This window comes from Medicago sativa, chromosome 6, assembly GCF_051527215.1.
Source record: "Medicago sativa cultivar Bolivia chromosome 6, Bolivia_mono, whole genome shotgun sequence".
In the NCBI taxonomy this organism is placed as follows: Eukaryota; Viridiplantae; Streptophyta; class Magnoliopsida; order Fabales; family Fabaceae; genus Medicago; species Medicago sativa.
In genome coordinates, this window is record NC_140754.1 from 56,440,524 (window position 1) to 56,452,150 (window position 11,627).

Sequence of the window (11,627 nt, forward strand, 5' to 3'; positions counted from 1 at the left end):
AGAATGTGTTAAAACAAGTACGCTAGAATTTCAAGTTGTAATCAGATATTACATTATAGTGAACTCTCCTTGGAAGTGCAAAGGGGACATGACTACTTCCGGTTTGTGGAAGGAACTTGTATAATTGCTTTGTGTCTTTCTTCTTTCTCTCTCGTTGTTTTTATCCGCTGCAAGTTAGTCCTGAACATCACTTCAGAAGCAGAATTCTATTTGCTTCTGAACAGTGTTTTCAGCTTAGGAGAAAATAAAGAAAAAGCTAACACAATTCAACCCCCCTTCTTCTGTTTTTCTCACCTTCACACATGATCAGAAGCAACATAGCTTTTCTTCAGTATTTGTAGTCCAAAGACTAGGGTATCAAATCTTGAGTACATTTCCTCAATACTTTCATCATCCTTCATCTTGAACAACTCATATTGATGAACAAGCATAAGAGCCTTTGCCTCTTTAACCTTCTTACTACCTTCATAGTTTGCACAAAGTGAAGCAAACATTTCCTTTGCAGTAGATTTGTCACTCATCTTCATGTACTCTATGCGAGGTATAGATGCAACAAGAATTCCTCTCATCTTGTGATGCTTCTTGTAAAGTTTCTTCTGAGCAGGAGTATGTATCTTTCTATCAACATCAGCTCCTTTTTCATCAAAGACCAAGTCACCAATGCCTTCTTCAAGAATATCCCACAGTTCTTCATCTAATCCCATGATGTAACTGTACATATTGGTTTTCCACCAAGAAAATTCTTCAGGATCTCCATTGAACTTAGGAGCTTTGCCTGACTCAGATTTCTTATCAGTGGTACCATAATCATATGAGACAACATTGTTACTTTTAGGAATGGGATCTTCACCGGGCATGTTTTTATCAGATCTTTAACTGTTACACTTTTAAGTATTAAGACAACATACCAAGGCTCTATATACCAACTGAAGGTGAGAAAAACACAAGAAGGGGGGTTGAATTGTTGTTTCTTTTTCTTCTCCTAAACTGAAGTCACTGTTCAGAACCTGATAGAGTTCAGCTTCTGAAGTGATGTTCAGAGTCTAAATGCAGTGGATAAGTAAAGAGTAGAGAGAAAGAAGAGAGACACAGGCAATTATATAGGTTCCTTCCACAAACCGGAAGTAGTCCTGTGCCCCTTGCATTTTCAAGGAGAGTTCACTAAAATCAATATCTGATTACAAATGCTCACTGCTAAAACTCGCAAGAGACTTCAAACTACTCAAGCACATCTGCAAGAGATTTCCAATCCTCAAGAACACAATCATGAGACTTTCTATGCTCAAGCACAACTGCAAGAGACTTCTATTCAAACAAAATTACAAAGAAAATTGTTTGAGCTTGAACACTTGATATACAATCAGAGGTGTTCATAATACAAATCAGATACAGACTCTTACGACTCTAGAATTTCTAAGATATGAAAGTTGAAAAGAAATTCTAAGTGAACTTTGATGTGAAACAATTTCAGCAGAGTTTTGGCACTTGTAAAATTGTTGTGAGTCTCTTGGAAATCTTCAAGTCTTCAATCCATTATATAGAGGTGTGAAAGAGACGTTGTTGATTGCCAACATATCAAATAAAAAAGTCGTTTGAAGCTTGATCAAATCATCAATGATCTGTTGCTTGATTTGGTTATTGTCCTATGAAGGAATAATTTCAAATCCATTCCAAGAATAGAGGAATACCAGCGTAGTCACAACTGTTGTTCTTGTACTATTGCAGACACAAAATAGAGTAGTGGAAATAGTGGTTGTACAATTGTACTATTGTCCTTTTTCAAACGTTCTCCATAGTATAAGCATCCAACGCCTTCAAAATTGCTCTGAATTAGCCATTGCTCCAGGCGTCTATTCTTTTGCAATGATAGGCGTGATAATAACAACATTTAACCACTTTTGAAGCTTCCAGTCTTCTAGCTTCTGATGATCTTCAGAACCGCTGATGATGTCAAATTCTGGTAGGCAGCTTCTGATGAGAGTGCTTCTGATGACGTCATCTTCAAAACCTCTTGTCTTAAGAACATCTTTTCTTGAGAACCTTTTGTCTTCAGAACCTCTTTTCTTGCAACACAAGCTTCCTTTCTGTAGATTCCATTGCTCTCATTTGTTCTTCAGAACATATGCTTTTAAAGACACTAAATTTTTGTCTATGGTCCTGTACACTTGAACAAATATTAGCATATCCAATTAACAATTTTTAATACCTTGTTATCATTAAAACTCAAAAGGGTAATGTTAAACATATTTTGTTCCAACAATCTCCCCCTGTTTGATGATGACAAACACTAGTATTTAAAAACGTTCAATTGTTATTAATAACAAGATGACTAATAGGGTCTGAGGTTTGTAAGCTCCCCCTAAGTCCAATAGTCGTTTAAGGTGAGGTTTGTAAGCTCCCCCTAAGTTATATACAAGTTAATTAAATTCATTTTAAAAACATAGAAACACTCAGAATAATCTCACATTAAATCAATAGACTAAGAGATGAGAAGCAGGTTCTCCTAATTCAATTTAATTCAAATTAAATTAGTGGGGCCCAGAGCCTATAAATAAATACTACATCTACTACCCTTTTTGTCATCAATAAAAAAGTTAAAATAAAGACAAAAATAAGAGAAGTAAGAAAACCAATATGAGAAAATTCTATACCAGTAAAAATGATTAGAGCAAATAAATATAGTTAGAAGCATATATAACAGAAGAAAAATAGTAAAACACCAAGGTTCAGAAGCAACAACAAGGACAAAACAAGCAACAAAAAATATATGAGTCCAATCTAAGGCTTGGCTTGTTTCTTCATTAATTCCATCATTTCTTGCATCATGATGTTTGTCTTCTCAGATCGCTTCTCCATAGACTCCTTGAGATCACTGTAATTCTTGACCAGTGCTTCTTCTTTGATCTTTGTTTCCTCTTGCTGAGCAAACATCTTCCTTTTCAGTTCAGCATACATTAATATTTGCTCAAAGAGTTCTTTCTCCAGCTTCTTGATTCTCTTCTCCTGTTCAGAATCAGTCTTCAACTTCTCAAGAATTGGAGTTTCAGCTTGAATCTTCAGCTTTGTTAACCAGGTGGGATCAGGATTCTCAGATTGCACACTTTCAGAGATGATACTTGAAGCATCCAAGTAGAACGGTGTGTCTGAGATGTATAGCTTGCTCATTTCCTGATTCCTGTTAGCATACACTTCTTCCATACTCTTCATAACTTCTTTAAGCCATTCCTTGAAAGATTTTAGAGCCAGATTATGTGCTTCTAGATAAAGTTTCTGAAGTCGACACATCACATAATCAACTCTCTCTTTAAGATTTGTCCATTGACCAACATAGTTTTCCTTATGAACAAGGTTAATTCTGGTCTTCACCAACTTGTTCAGATCTTTGAAAATATTCTCACAAACATCTTGTAATATAGTAGAGTCAAGTAAAAGGGTAGGAGGGGGGTGAGACATTTGTAAGTTGTTGAGTATTTGTAGTTGAGAAAGAAGGTGCATTTATGGTTGAAATTTCAATAGCAGCAGATTGGTTTAAAGGAATGAAGGGTTCATCATGAACTGATTCCAAAACAAATGGTGAAGATGAGTCTAATGTAATACCAGTTTGAATAGGTTTCTCATCGTCAGCATCTGAATCTGATGTAATCATATGGTCAGGTTCTTCTAATAGAAAAGAGTTATTATCAGAAATAGATTGTTCATGAAAGGATGACCTTTTATTGGCTATGTTTCTCAATTCAATGCTAAAAGAAATGTTAGAGTGAGTTGCATTGAGGTGGTATGGTTTGAATTCAAGGTGAATGATGATTTCAGAATAGGTATTGATGGCCATTTCCGAGTTTGGCTGATGTTGTTAGGGGATTTCTAAAACAATTTCATCAGAAGCTATTTCAGAGGATATCTCTAAGTTTGGCCTAAAACCTGGTAGTTCACCTTGATAGTGATTAGTCAGTTCCTCAAGTACGGATAGATCACTGGTTTGGGTTGTTGGTTGAGGTTGAGATGATGATGATGTAGGAATGTTAGACTCAGGCACTGCTTGCTCACTTTCAACTTCTGCATCAGCAGGAATAGTTTGAATCGGCTGAATGAATGGTGGTTGAAAAGGATGATTAACATGCAGTCTTGAACAAACATCAATCCTCATTTATGCCATTTCACCTATACATTTCAGAACAGATGGATAAATAGGCACAAATTCCTCATTATTAAGCTTTTTCTGGTGTTTGGTGGATGGTGATGGGGCTAATGATTTATGTAGATTTTCATAGACTTTATTCAAGGGAATATCATCTATGTCTGAAGAGGTTGAGGTTGACGTAGACTCTATTTCTACTACATCATCAGAGATATTGTGAGAATAAGTGTTACGTCTTGTAGCTTCTGCAGCATCAGCTCCTGAAGTTCCAGCTTCTCAACACGCAATATCCTCCGTTTGAGCTCCTTCAGCAATGTTGAGTAAATCACCAGCCACTACCAAATCTTGAATACCTTTTGTAAGCTCAACTACCTTCTGAGCAGCTTCAGCAGTTGATTTCTTCATCAATACTTTAGCAGGCACATCTATTTCTTTTGCAATCTCAAGTGCCTCTGCAACTGCTCTCTTCTTGTGTCTCTCCGTCCTTGTGACTAAATCAGTAGCAGCTTCAACCTCTGCATCCTCTTGAATCACATAGTCTGATACTTTCAGTTTCTTGATGATCTTCTTCTTCTTCTTCTGAATCTTTAGTTGAGGAGGTATGGCTCTTGAAGATTCAGTTTAAGTTCCACTTATAGTTCTCTTGCTTAGAATCTGAGCAGGTTCTAATTCAGCTTCTTCTTCTTGAATGGATGGCAAGGAATATTCAACTTTCACCTTTGGAGCCTTCTGAGATTGCTTTGGCTTCTTTGGCTTAGGTTCAGATGCTTCTCCTTCAACAACTTCTGAAGTTCTCTTGTTTGACTTTCTTTTCTTACTAGCAATCCTTAAAGGAGCTCCACCAAGTGTGTTAGGCAGCTGATCAATGTTAAGAGCTATACCTGTTTCTTTAAAGTACCAATCATCATATTTTGCATATTCTTCCATTGAGTCAGAGACAATCATTGACTCTTTAAGATCAGTTTTTAGCTTTTTGACCTTCTTGATCATCTTCATACTCTTCAAGGTATTGGCATTTATATATTTACCAACCATAGGGCCCAGCTGGTCATCAGACAATGCGCCAATGGTCTGAAGAGTTTTTAGAATCCTTTCTTGATAAAAGATTTCTGATAGAAGCCTTCCATAGGGAATGAAGCTTCTATTACTTTCTTGATTTTTTTTCAGTGCCCAGATCATGTGACTGAAAATGTATCTTGGAAGATTTACCTTATTAAATTTCATAAAGAAGTGTAGAAACACTTTGTGATCCAGAGATAGTGTGTCTACTCCACCAGTCTTGGTAGAAAGCATTCTTGCATAAGCTTCTGAAGTACCTTATGCTCCTTCTGCATATCACAATATTTTCCCTTAAGATCACCTTTGATAAAAGTATTACAAACAATTGTTTTCCAGATGCTTGTTTTACTGTTCAAATTCCATTGAAAATTGTTGGAACAAAATGAGTTTAACATTACCGTTTGAGAGTTTGGATGATAACAAGGTATTAAAAATTGTCAATTGGATAAGCTAATATTTGTTCAAGTGTACAGGACCATAGACAAAAATTTGAAATCTTAAATAGGTTTTAGAAGAACAAAAGAGAGCTAAGGAATCAACAAAAAGGAAGCTTGAAGCATATGAAGAGAAGTGCTCCTGAAGTAAAAGTGCTTCTGAAGTGATGATGTCATCAGAAGCAAGTTCATCAGAAGCATCTCATCAGAAGCAACATCACCAGAAGCTGAAGTTCATCAGGAGATGCAAGACTTAAAGCTTCAAGGGATGTACAATGGATTTAATCTCGTCTAAGCATTGCAGAAGACTGAAAGAGTGAGGCAATGTCTATTTTGAAAGGATTTGAAGGCATTGGATGTTTGTTCTTTAAAGAGCAGTGACAAAGTACAATTGTACGAAGTGTACAACTACTATCTCCACTACTCTGTTTTTGTCTCTGGTACAAGACAAGAAAAACAGCTCTTCCTGCAACGATGTTCCTTCACAATTGGAATGGATTTGAAATTGATCCTTCATAGGACAATAACCACATCAGGCAAAAGATTGTTGGTGATTGATCAAAGCTTCGAACGACTCTATTTTGATGTGCTGGCAATTCACAACGTCTCTTTCACGCCTCTACATATAGGAGTGAAGACTTAGAGATTGACAAGGACACAACAACGATTTACAAGTGCCAAAACTCCGCTGAAATTGTTCTGCATTCAAAGTTCACTTAGAATTTCTTTTTTAAAGTTCATATCATAGAAATTCTAGAGTCTTAAGAGTTTGTATCTAATTTCTATTGTGAACACCACTGATTGAATATCAAGTGTTCAACCTTAAACAATTTCTTTGTAATTCTGTTTGAATAGAAGTCTCTTGCAGTTGTGCTTCAGCACTAGAAGTCTCTTGATTGTGTTCAGGAGAATAAGAAGTCTCTTGCAGTTGTGCTTGACCAGTTTGAAGTCTCTTGCTAAGTTTAGCAGTGAGCAGTTGTAATCAGATATTACATTTTAGTGAACTCTCCTTGGAAGTGCAAGGGGGACAGGACTACTTCCGGTTTGTGGAAGGAACCCGTATATTTGCTTTGTGTCTTTTTTCTTTCTCTCTCTCTCTCTCTCTCTTTGTTTTAATCCGCTGCAAGTTAGTCCTGAACTTCACTTCAGAAGCAAAACTCTATCTTCTCCTGATCAGTGTTTTCAGCTTAGGAGAAAACGAAGAAAAATCTAACACAATTCAACCCCCCTTCTTGTGTTTTTCTCACCTTCAATTGGTATCTTGAGCCTTGGTCTGTTGTCTTAACACTTAACAGTGTAACAGAAAAAGATCTGAGAAAAATATGTCTGGTGATTCCTCCAGTTCTGGATCTGGGAACAACAATGATGTTCCATATGATTATGGTGACACCAAGAAATCTAACTCTGGAAAAGTTCCTAAGTTTAATGGAGATGCTGAAGAATTTTCTTGGTGGAAAACCAACATCTACAGCTATGTCATGGGTTTAGATGAAGAACTATGGGACATACTTGAAGATGGTGTCGGTGACTTGGTCCTTGATGAAGATGGGGCTGCTGTTGATAGAAAGAAACATACTCCTGCTCAGAAGAAAATTTACAAGAAGCATCATATTATCAGAGGAGCACTTGTCACTGCTATACCTAAAGCAGAGTATATGAAGATGAGTGACAAATCCACTGCTAAGGCAATGTTTGCTTCTCTTTGTGCAAACTATGAAGGCAGCCAGAAAGTCAGAGAAGCAAAAGCTCTTATGCTTGTTCATCAGTATGAGTTGTTCAAGATGAAGGATGATGAAACTATTGAGGAGATGTACTCAAGGTTTCAAACCCTAGTCTCTAGACTACAAATACTATAGAAGAGTTATGTTGCTTCTGATCATCTTAGAAAGATACTAAGATGCTTGCCTGCTAGATGGAGACCTAAGGTTACATCTATTGAGGAAGCTAAAGATTTAAAAACTTTAAGTGTTGAAGATCTTGTCAGCTCTCTCAAGGTTCATGAGATAAGTCTAAATGAACATGAGCCTGCTAGGAAGAGTAAATTTATTGCTCTACCATCTAAAGGGAAGTCATCAAAAGCTCTTAAATTTATAGAATCCCACTACAAAAAAAACGTGAGAATTCCGTCAGTTTTATTATGCCGGTTTTTAAAACCGCCATTATTCACGGTTCATTCTGGCAGTTTTTTTGAACGCCGTTATTAACTGCATATTACGGCGGTTTAACACGCCATTATCAACAATATTTTCCTTAACAGTTTATATTGTACAATACGTCGGTTTGAACCGCCAGTATATACAATTGTTTGATTTTAGATTGGCGCACTATTTTTTAGATTGGCGCACTAACATTTCAGCTTCCCTCTTTTTCCTTTAATCCTTTACTTTTAATATTACCCTTTTTATTGGGTATTTGTGTTGGCTGCATTGTTGCTAAAACAAATATCCTTGTTCTGTAAGTTGGAACTTATGTTCCAGCATGTGGTTAGGCAACTCTGTAAGATTTTGGATATAATGTTCCAACATCCTGGCACGGTTCAGTGTGCGTGGGTTTCTGCCATATCTGTAGTTTATCGTTTAAGGAAACCATATTTCCTTTACTTACTGACCAAGTAACACGCATATCTTATAAAAATCAGCTGTGGAATATTACTAAAATAGATATTTTATTTTAGGAAATATTTGTTACGATTTGGAATGTTTCTAAATAGGTTCCGACATATTAGGACTTTCCAGAATTGTTTCTGATTCTGTTTTGCAGGTTTGCTGAACCAATCTGCAAGTTTACTGAAGCCCAATGAATTATTTAGCCCAAGCTGCTTCAGTATAAAAGGAAGACTTCAAGACCTAATTGCTCATTCAAGCTGTCATTCTAAAAGTTAGATTTTTAGGGTTTGAGTCTTCATGTATTATGTTCTTGTATCGTTTGTGATGCAAGTCTAGAATCTATACTGTGTACCTTTCTTGTGTCAGTTTAGATACTTGTTTAGGACTGAGTTTGTGAGTATTGATACTCTTGAGCATCAAACCGAAGTTGTGAAACAAGGTTTGGTTGTTTGTGTTGCAAGGTAACTTCTATCTTGTTGTGTTTGAGGTCTGGTAGGTCACTGGGGCAGTGACTGACCATTAGGATAGTGAGATGGGATCTCAGATCTAGGAGTTCCTAGGTTGAAGTCTAGATGGGTAGGTCCTAGGTCATATAGTGTAAACGAGGAGTTTGCTGAGATCTGTTGAATAAGGACTACACTAGTGGATTTCCTTCCTGGCTTGGTACCCCCAGATGTAAGCGTGTCGTGCTGAACTGGGTCAACAAACTTCCTGTGTTCTTTATTTTTTGTCCTTTATTTTTCTTGTTTTATTTCTGTTTATCGCGTGATGTTGAAACATTAATCGGAACATTGCAAACGTTAAAACATCTGACAGAACGTGTTAAAACAAGTACGCTAGAATTACACTTTTTTAAGCCATATTTGTATTACCCTTATCTCTCTCAAACCCTTTCTTTTTCTCAGATTCAGCCTCACCACCGTCACTCTACCTTTCCATCGTCACAAACCCTTTCACAAACCCTTTTTATGTTTCTCACATAAATCCCAATCATAGATCTGATCTTAGTATTTGGATCTGACGGTGGCGAGGGTTGGTTTTTAGGATATGACGACGGCGAGGGTTTATCAATCTCGGAATCTCTTTCCTCCGTCGCCGTCGAAGGAGGACAGGTAACTACCTCCCTCTTCTCTTCTTTCATTCAAATCGATAATTTTTTTATAAATCTAATCTCAAGTTTTGTTGAATATGTATCAGAGTTCAGGGAAATATTCTGTGTTGGAAACTGTTGTTGGAAGAGACTTTCTTCCTCGTAGATGTGATATTATCCAGATCTTATCTATTTCCTTTTGTGTTTATTTTGCCTCTCTTTGTTTTAAAGCCTTTCACTTTTCATTTTGTTGTTCTATGTTTTTGGTTTCTGCTGTTTTGGATAATCCTAAGTGGCTTGTTGATTAGAGAACTGTTTTTTTAGTTGATAATCCTAGCTTTGGTGTGGTGTTGGGCTGAATTCGTTGTTTGTAATTTTGAATCCTTCTCATTATTTAGTTTTTGCAATTGTTAAATGTGTTATCTCTTTTGTTGTCTAAATGCCTACACTAACATGTCTAAACATTCTTCTGAAATTTATTTCCCTTCAACTTTTTATAATTTATTCACGTTGTTCGTGTGTTTCCAATTGGTTGCCCTGTTCTTTTTTTTTCTGTTTTCTTTTTCTTTTGTAGCCTTTGTTGACAAATGTGTCTTTTCCTTTTGATGTCTATACATACTTGGTGCATCTGAAAAGGAATTTTTCCTCATTATCGTTAATCTTCAAGTGAGTTCTTTTAATAACGACTGTGAATGAATGAATATAGAACTACAAAGGTGTAGAGTTTTGAAGTAAATGAATGTGTTTTGATTTGCATAATGTTTTGGCCTCTATTTTTCCATCAACATTTTCACTTGTTTTTCTTGTGTTGAACTTAACTATTAGGTGACTATGTTTTATTATTTCAGCCATTAGGTCCATCATTTGGTTGAGATCATAAAGGTATTGGTTTATTTACCTCTTCTTGGAGTTGCTTTCTGTCGGTTTTTGGATCTGTAATCTGATTATAATTAACTACAGGTATGGGAACAAAACTACCTCTAGTGAATAAGTGAAGTGCAGGAATCCAAATTACATCAAAGGTGCAAGGTTAGTAATTTGTTTTGATTGATGGAGAATGGGTGTCTTGTTTGATTTACATAAATCTTGGGTTAATGATAAATGGTTGCCTTGTCTGATTAATTTCATCTCAGGTTATGCTTGAAGGCTAACACCTATATATGTGTTTTGTGGTTGTACAAATATGGATTCTTGTGAGCGAAATCCTAGAGATAGAAATGCAAGTGATTTGAGTTTATGTTCCTTATTCTTAAAGGTATATCATCCAATGGTAATATCTCCTTTTTAAAGTGTTTTGTTGTTCCTTATTCTTAAAGGCATACTCTCCAATGGTAATCTCTCCATTTTAAAGTGTTTTGTTAAAACAAGTCTATGATTTCACTCTTTTGTTGACGATTTACAACATCTTGGGGAATAACATCAATTTTTTACCCTTGAGTAAGATGATGACTTTAGACTTGCGTTTTTATGATATTTTCAATGGTGAAGCTTTCTTGCACTATTCTTTGTTTACAAAGACAAGCAACAAAAATTCAAGTACAACAAGGGTTACATGTTCTTAGAAAGACAATGTTTTAAGCATGTTTATGATTATAATTAAAATATTGAACATGTTATAACATTCTATATTGTTGTTACTTAGTTTTTTTTTCTTTTCTGTATTTGCTATAGCATGTTGGTGGGGCCTAACTTGTTCTAATTATGCAGGATTTTGGTTCTATTGCAGCTATGGTGTTGGATTTTGTAATATCCCGCTTGTCAGTATCGGTATATTACATGTTAATCATGCCAGAGGAAATAATTCATGGAAAGTGGGTTAATAGTTAATATTTTAAGACATGTCAGCACAATACGGGAAAAGTATCGGAGTCGTTTTAAACAGGCTTGAGGCAAGGGCATAATTGTAATTTCACAGTAAAGAGATATTTATATGTTTTGGGTGGAAAATATCTTATTTTCCCTTATCCTTTCTCTCTCATGATGGAAAAGAATTCTCTCCCTTTTCTCTCCTCTCCTCTCACGCCCTCATCCTCTCTTCTCACCACCAAGTCTTCTAAATTCTTTTCTTTTCATGGCAAGTCTTAAGAATATGTTTTCTCATGATCCTTCAAGTCAAGAGAAGTTTGATTCATGTTTGATTTCCTCTACTTCTCCTCTCAAGAAGTGAATCAAAAGTCTAGGGTTTGGATTGTAACATGAAGTTAGGGCTTTTGGTTGTGGATTTGGAGCTTATACTAGTCATATTCCATGGAGTTGGAGAGTGAAGCAAGAAAACAACCTTGAAGTTGAATTTGTCTTGAAGT